At 46.4% G+C, this 14,783-nt stretch overlaps 1 protein-coding gene across 6 annotated transcripts in view; it reads left to right on the top strand.

Moving 5' to 3' along the window:
- The window catches only part of LOC144944852 (uncharacterized), a 95,172-nt gene that overhangs the window by 871 nt on the left and 79,518 nt on the right, over positions 1-14,783 (top strand). For 2 of the 6 annotated variants that reach the window (XM_078873299.1, XM_078873088.1), the window contains exon 2: positions 4,878-4,937. The exons of 1 other annotated variant lie outside the window; for it this stretch is intronic. The gene's annotated coding sequence lies outside the window, so the exon portion shown is untranslated. Of the gene's footprint in view, positions 1-4,877; positions 4,938-7,768; positions 7,829-14,783 lie in introns of all 6 variants that reach the window. 3 more of the 6 variants (XM_078873386.1, XM_078873462.1, XM_078873120.1) reach the window with 3 other exon arrangements.

The raw sequence follows: 14,783 nt of genomic DNA, 5'->3' as shown, positions 1-14,783 counted from the left end.
TAGTGAGTGAGTTGAATAGTGAGTGAGTTGAATAGTGAGTGAGTTGAATAGTGAGTGAGTTGAATAGCGAGTGAGTTGAATAGTGAGTGAGTTGAATAGTGAGTGAGTTGAATAGCGAGTGAGTTGATTAGTGAGTGAGTTAAATAGCGAGTGAGTTGAATAGCGAGTGAGTTGAATAGTGAGTGAGTTGAATAGTGAGTGAGTTAAATAGTGAGTGAGTTGAATAGTGAGTGAGTTGAATAGTGAGTGAGTTGAATAGTGAGTGAGTTGATTAGTGAGTGAGTTAAATAGCGAGTGAGTTAAATAGTGAGTGAGTTGAATAGTGAGTGAGTTGAATAGTGAGTGAGTTGAATAGTGAGTGAGTTGAATAGCGAGTGAGTTGAATAGTGAGTGAGTTGAATAGTGAGTGAGTTGAATAGTGAGTGAGTTGAATAGTGAGTGAGTTGAATAGCGAGTGAGTTGAATAGTGAGTGAGTTGAATAGTGAGTGAGTTGAATAGCGAGTGAGTTGATTAGTGAGTGAGTTAAATAGCGAGTGAGTTGAATAGCGAGTGAGTTAAATAGTGAGTGAGTTGAATAGTGAGTGAGTTAAATAGTGAGTGAGTTGAATAGTGAGTGAGTTAAATAGTGAGTGAGTTGATTAGTGAGTGAGTTGAATAGTGAGTGAGTTGATTAGTGAGTGAGTTGAATAGTGAGTGAGTTGAATAGCGAGTGAGTTAAATAGCGAGTGAGTTGAATAGTGAGTGAGTTGATTAGTGAGTGAGTTAAATAGCGAGTGAGTTGAATAGTGAGTGAGTTGAATAGTGAGTGAGTTGAATAGTGAGTGAGTTGATTAGTGAGTGAGTTAAATAGCGAGTGAGTTGAATAGTGAGTGAGTTGAATAGTGAGTGAGTTGATTAGTGAGTGAGTTAAATAGCGAGTGAGTTGAATAGTGAGTGAGTTGAATAGTGAGTGAGTTGAATAGCGAGTGAGTTGAATAGTGAGTGAGTTGAATAGTGAGTGAGTTGAATAGTGAGTGAGTTGATTAGTGAGTGAGTTAAATAGCGAGTGAGTTGAATAGCGAGTGAGTTGAATAGTGAGTGAGTTGAATAGTGAGTGAGTTGAATAGTGAGTGAGTTGATTAGTGAGTGAGTTAAATAGCGAGTGAGTTGAATAGTGAGTGAGTTGAATAGTGAGTGAGTTGAATAGCGAGTGAGTTGAATAGTGAGTGAGTTGAATAGTGAGTGAGTTGAATAGCGAGTGAGTTGAATAGTGAGTGAGTTGAATAGTGAGTGAGTTGAATAGTGAGTGAGTTGAATAGTGAGTGAGTTGAATAGCGAGTGAGTTGAATAGTGAGTGAGTTGAATAGCGAGTGAGTTGAATAGTGAGTGAGTTGAATAGCGAGTGAGTTGAATAGCGAGTGAGTTGAATAGTGAGTGAGTTGAATAGTGAGTGAGTTGAATAGTGAGTGAGTTGAATAGCGAGTGAGTTGAATAGTGAGTGAGTTGAATAGTGAGTGAGTTGAATAGTGAGTGAGTTAAATAGTGAGTGAGTTGAATAGTGAGTGAGTTGAATAGTGAGTGAGTTGAATAGCGAGTGAGTTGAATAGCGAGTGAGTTGAATAGCGAGTGAGTTGAATAGTGAGTGAGTTGAATAGCGAGTGAGTTAAATAGTGAGTGAGTTGAATAGTGAGTGAGTTGAATAGCGAGTGAGTTGAATAGTGAGTGAGTTGAATAGTGAGTGAGTTGAATAGTGAGTGAGTTGAATAGTGAGTGAGTTGAATAGCGAGTGAGTTGAATAGCGAGTGAGTTGAATAGCGAGTGAGTTGAATAGTGAGTGAGTTGAATAGCGAGTGAGTTGAATATCGAGTGAGTTGAATAGCGAGTGAGTTGAATAGCGAGTGAGTTGAATAGTGAGTGAGTTGAATAGCGAGTGAGTTGAATAGCGAGTGAGTTGAATAGTGAGTGAGTTGAATAGTGAGTGAGTTGAATAGTGAGTGAGTTGAATAGTGAGTGAGTTGAATAGTGAGTGAGTTGAATAGCGAGTGAGTTGAATAGCGAGTGAGTTGAATAGCGAGTGAGTTGAATAGCGAGTGAGTTGAATAGCGAGTGAGTTGAATAGCGAGTGAGTTGAATAGCGAGTGAGTTGAATAGCGAGTGAGTTGAATAGTGAGTGAGTTGAATAGCGAGTGAGTTGAATAGCGAGTGAGTTGAATAGTGAGTGAGTTGAATAGTGAGTGAGTTGAATAGTGAGTGAGTTAAATAGCGAGTGAGTTGAATAGCGAGTGAGTTGAATAGCGAGTGAGTTGAATAGCGAGTGAGTTGAATAGTGAGTGAGTTGAATAGCGAGTGAGTTAAATAGTGAGTGAGTTGAATAGTGAGTGAGTTGAATAGCGAGTGAGTTGAATAGTGAGTGAGTTGAATAGTGAGTGAGTTGAATAGTGAGTGAGTTGAATAGTGAGTGAGTTGAATAGCGAGTGAGTTGAATAGCGAGTGAGTTGAATAGCGAGTGAGTTGAATAGTGAGTGAGTTGAATAGCGAGTGAGTTGAATATCGAGTGAGTTGAATAGCGAGTGAGTTGAATAGCGAGTGAGTTGAATAGTGAGTGAGTTGAATAGCGAGTGAGTTGAATAGCGAGTGAGTTGAATAGTGAGTGAGTTGAATAGTGAGTGAGTTGAATAGTGAGTGAGTTGAATAGTGAGTGAGTTGAATAGCGAGTGAGTTGAATAGCGAGTGAGTTGAATAGCGAGTGAGTTGAATAGCGAGTGAGTTGAATAGCGAGTGAGTTGAATAGCGAGTGAGTTGAATAGCGAGTGAGTTGAATAGCGAGTGAGTTGAATAGTGAGTGAGTTGAATAGCGAGTGAGTTGAATAGCGAGTGAGTTGAATAGTGAGTGAGTTGAATAGTGAGTGAGTTGAATAGTGAGTGAGTTATAACGAGTGAGTGTTTACGTGCCGAGACGGCGACCAATAGGAGCGGGGCAACGGGGCTCGTCGCGCGCTCTGATTGGTCCCCTGGCGAAGGGGGTTTCCGCGGCGTTTCTCTCAACCCGACCCGGACCCGCGCCGCTTCGGAAATCCCCGGCGGTGACGTCACCGTGCGAACACGCCCAGAGGGGGGGGGGGCGCTGTGGGGGGGGGGGCGCTGGGGGGGGGGGCGTTGGGGGGGGGCGCTGGGGGGGGGGCAGGTGAGGGGACAAGGGGAGGGGTGAGGGGGACACTCCACCCCCACAACTCCCAATTGGTGATGGGGCAGTAGTGGAGAGTGGAGAGTTTCCCATTATTCCTGGGCAGTGTGCTCATGACCGGCTCCACGTCTTCTCGGCAGAGGTCTCACTCCGAATCAGTCGAGCGGCAATATCTTTTCATCGGTTGCGTAACGCTGTGTGGAAGCTACCTGGTCTGTCGCTCCGCACGAAGCTTCAGGTCTTCTCGGCAGAGGTCGCAAACGGGTTTTGACTCCTTACCCGTACCCGGCCGCACCAGGGTCGCAATCGGGTACCTGTAACCTACCCGATACCCGGCTACCCGCACCCGGCCGGGTACGGGTAGCCGGGTATCGGGTACCCGATTGCGACCTCTGCTTCTCGGCCACGGTCATTTCCTCCCTTCTCTACGCTTGCAAAACATGGACCCCCTTAATGGAGCATCTTCGCCGGTTGGAAACATTTAGGCTGGCCTGCCTACGATTCATCCTGGGTTTAACCAGGCTGGATTGTGTGAGGAGCTCACAAATCCTTGAAAGATCTGGGCAAGGTCCCATCAGTGAGCTCCTCTGGCATTCAAGGCTGCGTTGGCTGGGTCATGTAGCCCACATGCCCAGCCACCGCATGCTGAAACAGCTTTTGTTCGGCTGGATCGAGGGGGCTAAACGGGCGCGGCGCGGGCGAGACAAGAGATGGAGTGATGTGGTACAGGAGGACGTGGAGCTGAGTGGACTTGCCGATGACTGGTACCAGCGGTGTCAGATCGGCCTCTGTGGAGGAGGCTCGTGAAGGACGCTACTGGGCAGTTGGAGGCAGTCGCCATCCAACAACAACGGAGGGTGGAGGAGCGACGCTCACAACAACGAGCGGAGCGCCGAGTGGCTAAAGCACAGCAAGTTGGCACAGTGGGGGCACAGGTGGTGCATCAGCCAGTCATCTCGGTCATCTCAGTCAGTCGACCCGTGGCACCTGCTGGGTCTGCCCCGTGACCTCCTGCCAGCGGGCGTTCGACACTTCGTGGCCTCAAGGTGCACATGGCCTGGCACAAGCGTCGTAGTGACGTCACCGCCACTTAGTGGCGAATGGCGATTGTTGCTTGTTGGAATAAGACGGAAACGGCATAGATCCAGCCCCTTGGGCTCATTACAGCACTCAGACACAACACACAAAGATCCCCCATGTAGCCTGTAACAGACTGTAGGGGCAAGTGCTGTTAGCGAGTAGCACCTATGAAGGCCAGCACGGCACACGAGGGGGTGGGTGGCCAGCACCACGCCCGGCCGCCTTTGTCTCCCCAGTGCTAGCGATGATGTTTACACATCGCACCAGCGACCAATCAGCGCGCAAGCGATCGGAGCGCGGCCAATCAGAGCGGGGCAGCGAGTCTCGTCCCGCGCCCCGATTGGTCGCCTGCTGCTCAAGGGGGTTTCCAGCGCGATGCCGTTCACGGCGCGGGGGGGAGGGGCTGGGGGGTGTAGGGGGCGAAGCGCGCGGGGGTTGTGGGTGGGGGCTGGGGAGTTGTGGCGGTGGGTGCACGGGGGTTGGGGGAGGGGGGCGGGGGGGTTGTGGGGGGCGGGGTGAAGTGAAGGGGGCGGGGTGAAGTGAAGGGGGCGGGGTGCAGGGCGGTGGTAGTAGGAGGGGCAGGGGGCGGGGCGTGCTAGTTGAGTGACAGCTGCGGCTTCTGCTTCTTGTCAGAAGCTGCGCAGCGAGAGGAGGCGAGAGGCGAAGACCCCGAGAGCTCAGAGACTCCGCCAGGTGAGGGGGGGGGCACGGGGACAGGGGGGGGCACGGGGATAGGGGGGGACACGGGTCCTGGTCTCGGGCTCGTGAGGGGCTCCTTGATGAGCACGCGAAGCGGGGTCAGTGAGTTGAATAGTGAGTGAGTGTTTACGTGCCGAGACGGCGACCAATGGGAGCGGGGCAACGGGGCTCGTCGCGCGCTCTGATTGGTCCCCTGGCGAAGGGGGTTTCCGCGGCGTTTCTCTCAACCCGACCCGGACCCGCGCCGCTTCGGAAATCCCCGGCGGTGACGTCACCGTGCGAACACGCCCAGAGGGGGGGGGGGGGCGCTGTGGGGGGGGGGGCGCTGGGGGGGGGGGGCGTTGGGGGGGGGGGGCGCTGGGGGGGGGGGCAGGTGAGGGGACAAGGGGAGGGGTGAGGGGGACACTCCACCCCCACCACTAGGCCTCGGCAAGGTAAAAGTTAAAAGGTAAAAAATTAACCCGTAAAAACAAAGTTTTTCACTATAAATCCTTTATATGCGTGGCATTGGGGCGGCTCGAGTCCTCTCGTCCTCTGGCTTGAGATGGCTGCCACCTATGGGTCAGATGATTGTCTGCCACCTTTAAGCAATTGGTAAATACATATTTAATTATTTTCCCCTAAACAGTGTCAAATTTGGGGAAAAAAAATTCACGAAAATTAATTGTCACGCACAACGAGTCTGTGTGCAAAATGTCAGCTCGATTGGATCACGGGAAGTGGTTTAAAAAAAACGACCGAAAGATTTGCACGGTCGTAAGCAAGCAAGCACGCAAGCAAGTGAACTTAATATAAAGGATTTAAAAAGAACGAGCCTACCTTTACCCTACCTTTTATCTTACCACAATACAATCACTCTACACATTTTACCCTTTAGCAGGTAAGGTGAAAAGCAATGACCCTATCTTTACCCTACCTTGTACCCTTACCCCATACAAATTACACGATTACAGGGTAATTACTGGGGTACTACTACACATGACAAAGGTTTATAACGGTAAATGCTACAAGGTAGAGCGCTTTATTCATATAGAATACTCTCGATGATTCCAATTTTACACGCTTTCTTTGAACTCACTCTGTTGTTGTTGTCGTTGTTGTCGTATCCTCAAATCTTGTAACTCAAGTTTAACCCACTTCCCAATGTGATATCGACTGCACACTTGGTATACTTATGTCATACTGATGACAACACTATATTCTATCATTAAAAACATATATATTTTAAAACCCTCTTGTATATGTTATATGTTTCGGCTTGGCTCTAATTGTCCACGCTCAACTGACGTTGGCTGTAATTGGCCACGGCCCCTTACGTTGTGGTGAGCTTTGGGGCCACTTCCTGGAGTCGTGGAGTTTTGCACTACTCTTACATTTAATAAAAGCGTGTTTTTAAAAAAGTTTTTACAAATATTACTTATTAAATGGAGACCACGGACTGCGCCACGGAGCTTTTAGTGGTAAACAAGGCACCGTATTTACCGGGTAATACTTCGCGCTACCTTTACCCTACCCTTTACCTTACCCCTTGGCATGTCGACATCTTTACCCTTTACCTTTACCCTTTTACCCGGTAAAAAGGGTAAATTACCTTACCTTGCCGAGGCCTACCCACAACTCCCAATTGGTGATGGGGCAGTTGTGGAGAGAGTGGAGAGTTTCCCATACCTGGGCAGTGAGCTTATGACCGGCTCCAGTTTAACAGCAGAGGTCTCACTCTGAATCAGTCGAGCGGCAATATCTTTTCAACGGTTGTGTAACGCTGTGTGGAAGCTTCAGGTCTTCTCGGCCACGATCATTCCCTCCCTTCTCTACGCTTGCGAAACGTGGACCCCCCTAATTTAGCATCTTCGCCGGTTGGAAACATTAGGCTGGTCTGCCTACGATCCATCCTGGGTTTAACCAGGCCGGATTGTGTGAGGAGCTCACAAATCCTTGAAAGATCTGGGCAAAGTCCCATCAGTGAGCTCCTCCGGCAGGCAAGGCTGCGTTGGCTGGGTCATGTAGCCCGCATGCCCAGCCACCGCATGCCTAAACAGCTTTTGTTCGGCCGTATCGAGGGGGCTAAACGGGCGCGGCACGGGCTAGAGAAGAGATGGAGTGATGTGGTACAGGAGGACGTGGAGCTGAGTGGACTTGCCAATGACTGGTACCAGCGGTGTCAGATCGGCCTCAGTGGAGGAGGCTCGTGAAGGAGGCTACTGGGCAGTTGGAGGCAGTCGCCCTCCAACAACAACGGAGGGCGGAGGAGCGACGCTCACAACGAGCGGAGCGCCGGGTGGCTAAAGCACAGCAAGTTGGCACAGTAGGGGGCACAGGTGGTGGATCAGCCAGTCATCTCGGTCAGTCGACCCGTGGCACCTGCTGGGTCTGCCCCGTGACCTCCTGCCAGCGGGCGTTCGACACTTCACGTGGCCTCAGGGTGCACATGGCCTGGCACAAGCGTCGTGGTGACGTCACCGCACACGAGGGGGTGGGTGGCCAGCACCACGCCCGGCCGCCTTTGTCTCTCCAGTGCTAGCGATGATGTTTACACACCGCACCAGGTACCAATCAGAGCGTGCGAGCGATCGGAGCGTGGCCAATCGGAGCGGGGCAGCGAGCCTCGTCCCGCGCCCCGATTGGTCGCCTGCTGCTCAAGGGGGTTTCCAGCGCGATGCCGTTCACGGCGCGGGGGGGAGGGGGACGGGGGGGTTGAGGGGGGCGGGGTGAAGTGAAGGGGGCGGGGGGTGAAGTGAAGGGGGCGGGGTGCAGGGCGGTAGTAGGAGGGGCAGGGGGCGGGGCGTGCTAGTTGAGTGACAGCTGCGGCTTCTGTTTGTTGTCAGAAGCTGCGCAGCGAGAGGAGGCGAGAGGCGAAGACCCCGAGAGCTCAGAGACACCGCCAAGTGAGGGGGGGGGGCACGGGGACAGGGGGGGCACGGGGTGAGGGGGGGGGGCACGGGGACAGGGGGGGGGGGCACGGGGACAGGGGGGGGGGGGCACGGGGACAGGGGGGGGGGCACGGGGACAGGGGGGGGCACGGGGACAGGGGGACACGGGGTGAGGGGGACAGGGGTCCTGGTCTCGGGCTTTCTGAGCCCCGAGCAGAGCGGTAGTTCAATAGTAACATAGTGAGTGAGTTGAATAGTGAGTTGAATAGTGAGTGAGTTGAATAGTGAGTGAGTTAGTAGAATGGTGAGTAGTTAAATAGTGACATAGAGAGTGAGTTAAATAGTGACAGTGAGTAAGTTAAACAGTGATATAGTAAGTGAGTTAAACAGTGACATAGTGAGTGAGTTGAACAGTGACATAGTGAGTGAGTTGAACAGTGACATAGTGAGTGAGTTGAACAGTGACATAGTGAGTAAGTTAAACAGTGATATAGTAAGTGAGTTAAACAGTGACATAGTGAGTGAGTTGAACAGTGACATAGTGAGTGAGTTGAACAATGACATAGTGAGTGAGTTGAACAGTGACATAGAGAGTGAGTTGAATAGTGACATAGTGAGTTGAATAGTGACATAGTGAGTGAGTTGAACAATGACATAGTGAGTGAGTTGAACAGTGACATAGAGAGTGAGTTGAATAGTGACATAGTGAGTGAGTTGAACAGTGACATAGAGAGTGAGTTGAACAGTGACATAGAGAGTGAGTTGAACAGTGACATAGTGAGTGAGTTGAACAGTGACATAGTGAGTGAGTTGAACAATGACATAGTGAGTGAGTTGAACAGTGACATAGAGAGTGAGTTGAATAGTGACATAGTGAGTGAGTTGAATAGTGACATAGTGAGTGAGTTGAACAGTGACATAGTGAGTGAGTTGAACAGTGACATAGTGAGTTGAACAGTGAAATAGTGAGTGAGTTGAACAGTGACATAGTGAGTGAGTTGAACAATGACATAGAGAGTGAGTTGAACAGTGACATAGAGAGTGAGTTGAACAGTGACATAGTGAGTGAGTTGAACAGTGACATAGTGAGTGAGTTGAACAGTGACATAGTGAGTGAGTTGAACAGTGACATAGTGAGTGAGTTGAACAGTGACATAGAGAGTGAGTTGAACAGTGACATAGTGAGTGAGTTGAACAGTGACATAGAGAGTGAGTTGAACAGTGACATAGTGAGTGAGTTGAACAGTGACATAGTGAGTGAGTTGAACAGTGACATAGTGAGTGAGTTGAACAGTGACATAGTGAGTGAGTTGAACAGTGACATAGTGAGTGAGTTGAACAGTGACATAGTGAGTGAGTTGAACAGTGACATAGTGAGTGAGTTGAACAGTGACATAGTGAGTGAGTTGAACAGTGACATAGTGAGTGAGTTAAACAGTGACATAGTGAGAGAGTTAAACAGTGACATAGTGAGTGAGTTGAACAGTGACATAGTGAGAGAGTTAAACAGTGACATAGTGAGTGAGTTAAACAGTGACATAGTGAGTGAGTTGAACAGTGACATAGTGAGTGAGTTGAACAGTGACATAGTGAGTGAGTTGAACAGTGACATAGTGAGTGAGTTAAACAGTGACATAGTGAGTGAGTTGAACAGTGACATAGTGAGTGAGTTGAACAGTGACATAGTGAGTGAGTTAAACAGTGACATAGTGAGTGAGTTAAACAGTGACATAGTGAGTGAGTTGAACAGTGACATAGTGAGTGAGTTAAACAGTGACATAGTGAGTGAGTTGAACAGTGACATAGTGAGTGAGTTAAACAGTGACATAGTGAGTGAGTTGAACAGTGACATAGTGAGTGAGTTAAACAGTGACATAGTGAGTGAGTTAAACAGTGACATAGTGAGTGAGTTAAACAGTGACATAGTGAGTGAGTTGAACAGTGACATAGTGAGTGAGTTAAACAGTGACATAGTGAGTGAGTTGAACAGTGACATAGTGAGTGAGTTAAACAGTGACATAGTGAGTGAGTTAAACAGTGACATAGAGAGTGAGTTAAACAGTGACATAGTGAGTGAGTTAAACAGTGACATAGTGAGAGAGTTAAACAGTGACATAGTGAGTGAGTTAAACAGTGACATAGTGAGTGAGTTGAACAGTGACATAGTGAGTGAGTTGAACAGTGACATAGTGAGTGAGTTAAACAGTGACATAGTGAGTGAGTTAAACAGTGACATAGTGAGTGAGTTAAACAGTGACATAGTGAGTGAGTTGAACAGTGACATAGTGAGTGAGTTAAACAGTGACATAGTGAGTGAGTTAAACAGTGACATAGAGAGTGAGTTGAACAGTGACATAGTGAGTGAGTTAAACAGTGACATAGTGAGTGAGTTAAACAGTGACATAGTGAGTGAGTTGAACAGTGACATAGTGAGTGAGTTGAACAGTGACATAGTGAGTGAGTTAAATAGTGACATAGTGAGTGAGTTAAACAGTGACATAGTGAGTGAGTTGAACAGTGACATAGTGAGTGAGTTGAACAGTGACATAGTGAGTGAGTTGAACAGTGACATAGAGAGTGAGTTGAACAGTGACATAGTGAGTGAGTTAAATAGTGACATAGTGAGTGAGTTGAACAGTGACATAGTGAGAGAGTTAAACAGTGACATAGTGAGTGAGTTAAACAGTGACATAGTGAGTGAGTTGAACAGTGACATAGTGAGTGAGTTGAACAGTGACATAGTGAGTGAGTTGAACAGTGACATAGTGAGTGAGTTAAACAGTGACATAGTGAGTGAGTTGAACAGTGACATAGTGAGTGAGTTGAACAGTGACATAGTGAGTGAGTTAAACAGTGACATAGTGAGTGAGTTAAACAGTGACATAGTGAGTGAGTTGAACAGTGACATAGTGAGTGAGTTAAACAGTGACATAGTGAGTGAGTTGAACAGTGACATAGTGAGTGAGTTAAACAGTGACATAGTGAGTGAGTTAAACAGTGACATAGTGAGTGAGTTAAACAGTGACATAGTGAGTGAGTTGAACAGTGACATAGTGAGTGAGTTGAACAGTGACATAGTGAGTGAGTTAAACAGTGACATAGTGAGTGAGTTGAACAGTGACATAGTGAGTGAGTTAAACAGTGACATAGTGAGTGAGTTAAACAGTGACATAGAGAGTGAGTTGAACAGTGACATAGTGAGTGAGTTAAACAGTGACATAGTGAGTGAGTTAAACAGTGACATAGTGAGTGAGTTGAACAGTGACATAGTGAGTGAGTTGAACAGTGACATAGTGAGTGAGTTAAATAGTGACATAGTGAGTGAGTTAAACAGTGACATAGTGAGTGAGTTGAACAGTGACATAGTGAGTGAGTTGAACAGTGACATAGTGAGTGAGTTGAACAGTGACATAGAGAGTGAGTTGAACAGTGACATAGTGAGTGAGTTAAATAGTGACATAGTGAGTGAGTTGAACAGTGACATAGTGAGAGAGTTGAACAGTGACATAGAGAGTGAGTTGAACAGTGACATAGTGAGTGAGTTAAACAGTGACATAGTGAGTGAGTTAAATAGTGACATAGTGAGTGAGTTGAACAGTGACATAGTGAGTGAGTTGAACAGTGACATAGAGAGTGAGTTGAACAGTGACATAGTGAGTGAGTTGAACAGTGACATAGTGAGTGAGTTAAACAGTGACATAGTGAGTGAGTTGAACAGTGACATAGTGAGTGAGTTGAACAGTGACATAGAGAGTGAGTTGAACAGTGACATAGTGAGTGAGTTGAACAGTGACATAGTGAGTGAGTTGAACAGTGACATAGTGAGTGAGTTGAACAGTGACATAGTGAGTGAGTTGAACAGTGACATAGTGAGTGAGTTAAACAGTGACATAGTGAGTGAGTTAAATAGTGACATAGTGAGTGAGTTGAACAGTGACATAGTGAGTGAGTTGAACAGTGACATAGAGAGTGAGTTGAACAGTGACATAGTGAGTGAGTTAAACAGTGACATAGTGAGTGAGTTAAATAGTGACATAGTGAGTGAGTTGAACAGTGACATAGTGAGTGAGTTGAACAGTGACATAGAGAGTGAGTTGAACAGTGACATAGTGAGTGAGTTAAACAGTGACATAGTGAGTGAGTTAAATAGTGACATAGTGAGTGAGTTGAACAGTGACATAGAGAGTGAGTTGAACAGTGACATAGTGAGTGAGTTAAACAGTGACATAGTGAGTGAGTTGAACAGTGACATAGTGAGTGAGTTGAACAGTGACATAGAGAGTGAGTTGAACAGTGACATAGTGAGTGAGTTGAACAGTGACATAGTGAGTGAGTTAAACAGTGACATAGTGAGTGAGTTGAACAGTGACATAGTGAGTGAGTTGAACAGTGACATAGTGAGTGAGTTGAACAGTGACATAGTGAGTGAGTTGAACAGTGACATAGTGAGTGAGTTAAACAGTGACATAGTGAGTGAGTTAAACAGTGACATAGTGAGTGAGTTAAACAGTGACATAGTGAGTGAGTTGAAGTGACATAGTGAGTGAGTTGAACAGTGACATAGTGAGTGAGTTGAACAGTGACATAGTGAGTGAGTTGAACAGTGACATAGTGAGTGAGTTAAATAGTGACATAGTGAGTGAGTTGAACAGTGACATAGTGAGTGAGTTGAACAGTGACATAGTGAGTGAGTTAAACGGTGACACAGTGAGTGAGTTGAACAGTGACATAGTGAGTGAGTTGAACAGTGACATAGTGAGTGAGTTAAACAGTGACATAGTGAGTGAGTTGAACAGTGACATAGTGAGTGAGTTAAACAGTGACATAGTGAGTGAGTTAAACAGTGACATAGTGAGTGAGTTGAACAGTGACATAGTGAGTGAGTTGAACAGTGACATAGTGAGTGAGTTGAACACTGACATAGAGAGTGAGTTGAACAGTGACATAGTGAGTGAGTTGAACAGTGACATAGTGAGTGAGTTGAACAGTGACATAGAGAGTGAGTTGAACAGTGACATAGTGAGTGAGTTGAACAGTGACATAGTGAGTGAGTTGAACAGTGACATAGTGAGTGAGTTGAACAGTGACATAGTGAGTGAGTTGAACAGTGACATAGAGAGTGAGTTGAACAGTGACATAGTGAGTGAGTTGAACAATGACATAGAGAGTGAGTTGAACAATGACATAGAGAGTGAGTTCAACAATGACATAGTGAGTGAGTTGAACAGTGACATAGAGAGTGAGTTGAACAATGACATAGAGAGTGAGTTAAACAGTGACATAGTGAGTGAGTTGAACAGTGACATAGTGAGTGAGTTGAACAGTGACATAGTGAGTGAGTTGAACAGTGACGTAGAGAGTGAGTTAAACAGTGACATAGTGAGTGAGTTGAACAGTGACATAGTGAGTGAGTTGAACAGTGACATAGAGAGTGAGTTGAACAGTGACATAGAGAGTGAGTTGAACAGTGACATAGTGAGTGAGTTGAACAGTGACATAGTGAGTGAGTTAAATAGTGACATAGTGAGTGAGTTGAACAGTGACATAGTGAGCGAGTTAAACAGTGACATAGAGAGTGAGTTGAACAGTGACATAGAGAGTGAGTTGAACAGTGACATAGTGAGTGAGTTAAATAGTGACATAGTGAGTGAGTTGAACAGTGACATAGTGAGCGAGTTAAACAGTGACATAGAGAGTGAGTTGAACAGTGACATAGAGAGTGAGTTGAACAGTGACATAGTGAGTGAGTTGAACAGTGACATAGAGAGTGAGTTAAATAGTGACATAGTGAGTGAGTTGAACAGTGACATAGAGAGTGAGTTGAACAGTGACATAGAGAGTGAGTTAAACAGTGACATAGTGAGTGAGTTAAACAGTGACATAGTGAGTGAGTTGAACAGTGACATAGTGAGTGAGTTGAACAGTGACATAGTGAGTGAGTTGAACAGTGACATAGAGAGTGAGTTAAACAGTGACATAGTGAGCGAGTTAAACAGTGACATAGTGAGCGAGTTAAACAGTGACATAGAGAGTGAGTTGAACAGTGACATAGAGAGTGAGTTGAACAGTGACATAGAGAGTGAGTTGAACAGTGACATAGTGAGTGAGTTGAACAGTGACATAGAGAGTGAGTTAAATAGTGACATAGTGAGTGAGTTGAACAGTGACATAGAGAGTGAGTTGAACAGTGACATAGAGAGTGAGTTAAACAGTGACATAGTGAGTGAGTTAAACAGTGACATAGTGAGTGAGTTGAACAGTGACATAGTGAGTGAGTTGAACAGTGACATAGTGAGTGAGTTGAACAGTGACATAGTGAGTGAGTTAAACGGTGACACAGTGAGTGAGTTGAACAGTGACATAGTGAGTGAGTTGAACAGTGACATAGTGAGTGAGTTAAACAGTGACATAGTGAGTGAGTTGAACAGTGACATAGTGAGTGAGTTGAACAGTGACATAGTGAGTGAGTTGAACACTGACATAGAGAGTGAGTTGAACAGTGACATAGTGAGTGAGTTGAACAGTGACATAGTGAGTGAGTTGAACAGTGACATAGAGAGTGAGTTGAACAGTGACATAGTGAGTGAGTTGAACAGTGACATAGTGAGTGAGTTGAACAGTGACATAGTGAGTGAGTTGAACAGTGACATAGTGAGTGAGTTGAACAGTGACATAGAGAGTGAGTTGAACAGTGACATAGTGAGTGAGTTGAACAATGACATAGAGAGTGAGTTGAACAATGACATAGAGAGTGAGTTCAACAATGACATAGTGAGTGAGTTGAACAGTGACATAGAGAGTGAGTTGAACAATGACATAGAGAGTGAGTTAAACAGTGACATAGTGAGTGAGTTGAACAGTGACATAGTGAGTGAGTTGAACAGTGACATAGTGAGTGAGTTGAACAGTGACGTAGAGAGTGAGTTAAACAGTGACATAGTGAGTGAGTTGAACAGTGACATAGTGAGTG

Source organism: Lampetra fluviatilis, chromosome 1 (genome assembly GCF_964198595.1).
Source record: "Lampetra fluviatilis chromosome 1, kcLamFluv1.1, whole genome shotgun sequence".
Taxonomy (NCBI): domain Eukaryota; kingdom Metazoa; phylum Chordata; class Hyperoartia; order Petromyzontiformes; family Petromyzontidae; genus Lampetra; species Lampetra fluviatilis.
Note: the sequence above shows the minus strand (reverse complement) of the source record. Positions and strands in the feature narration are given on the sequence as shown.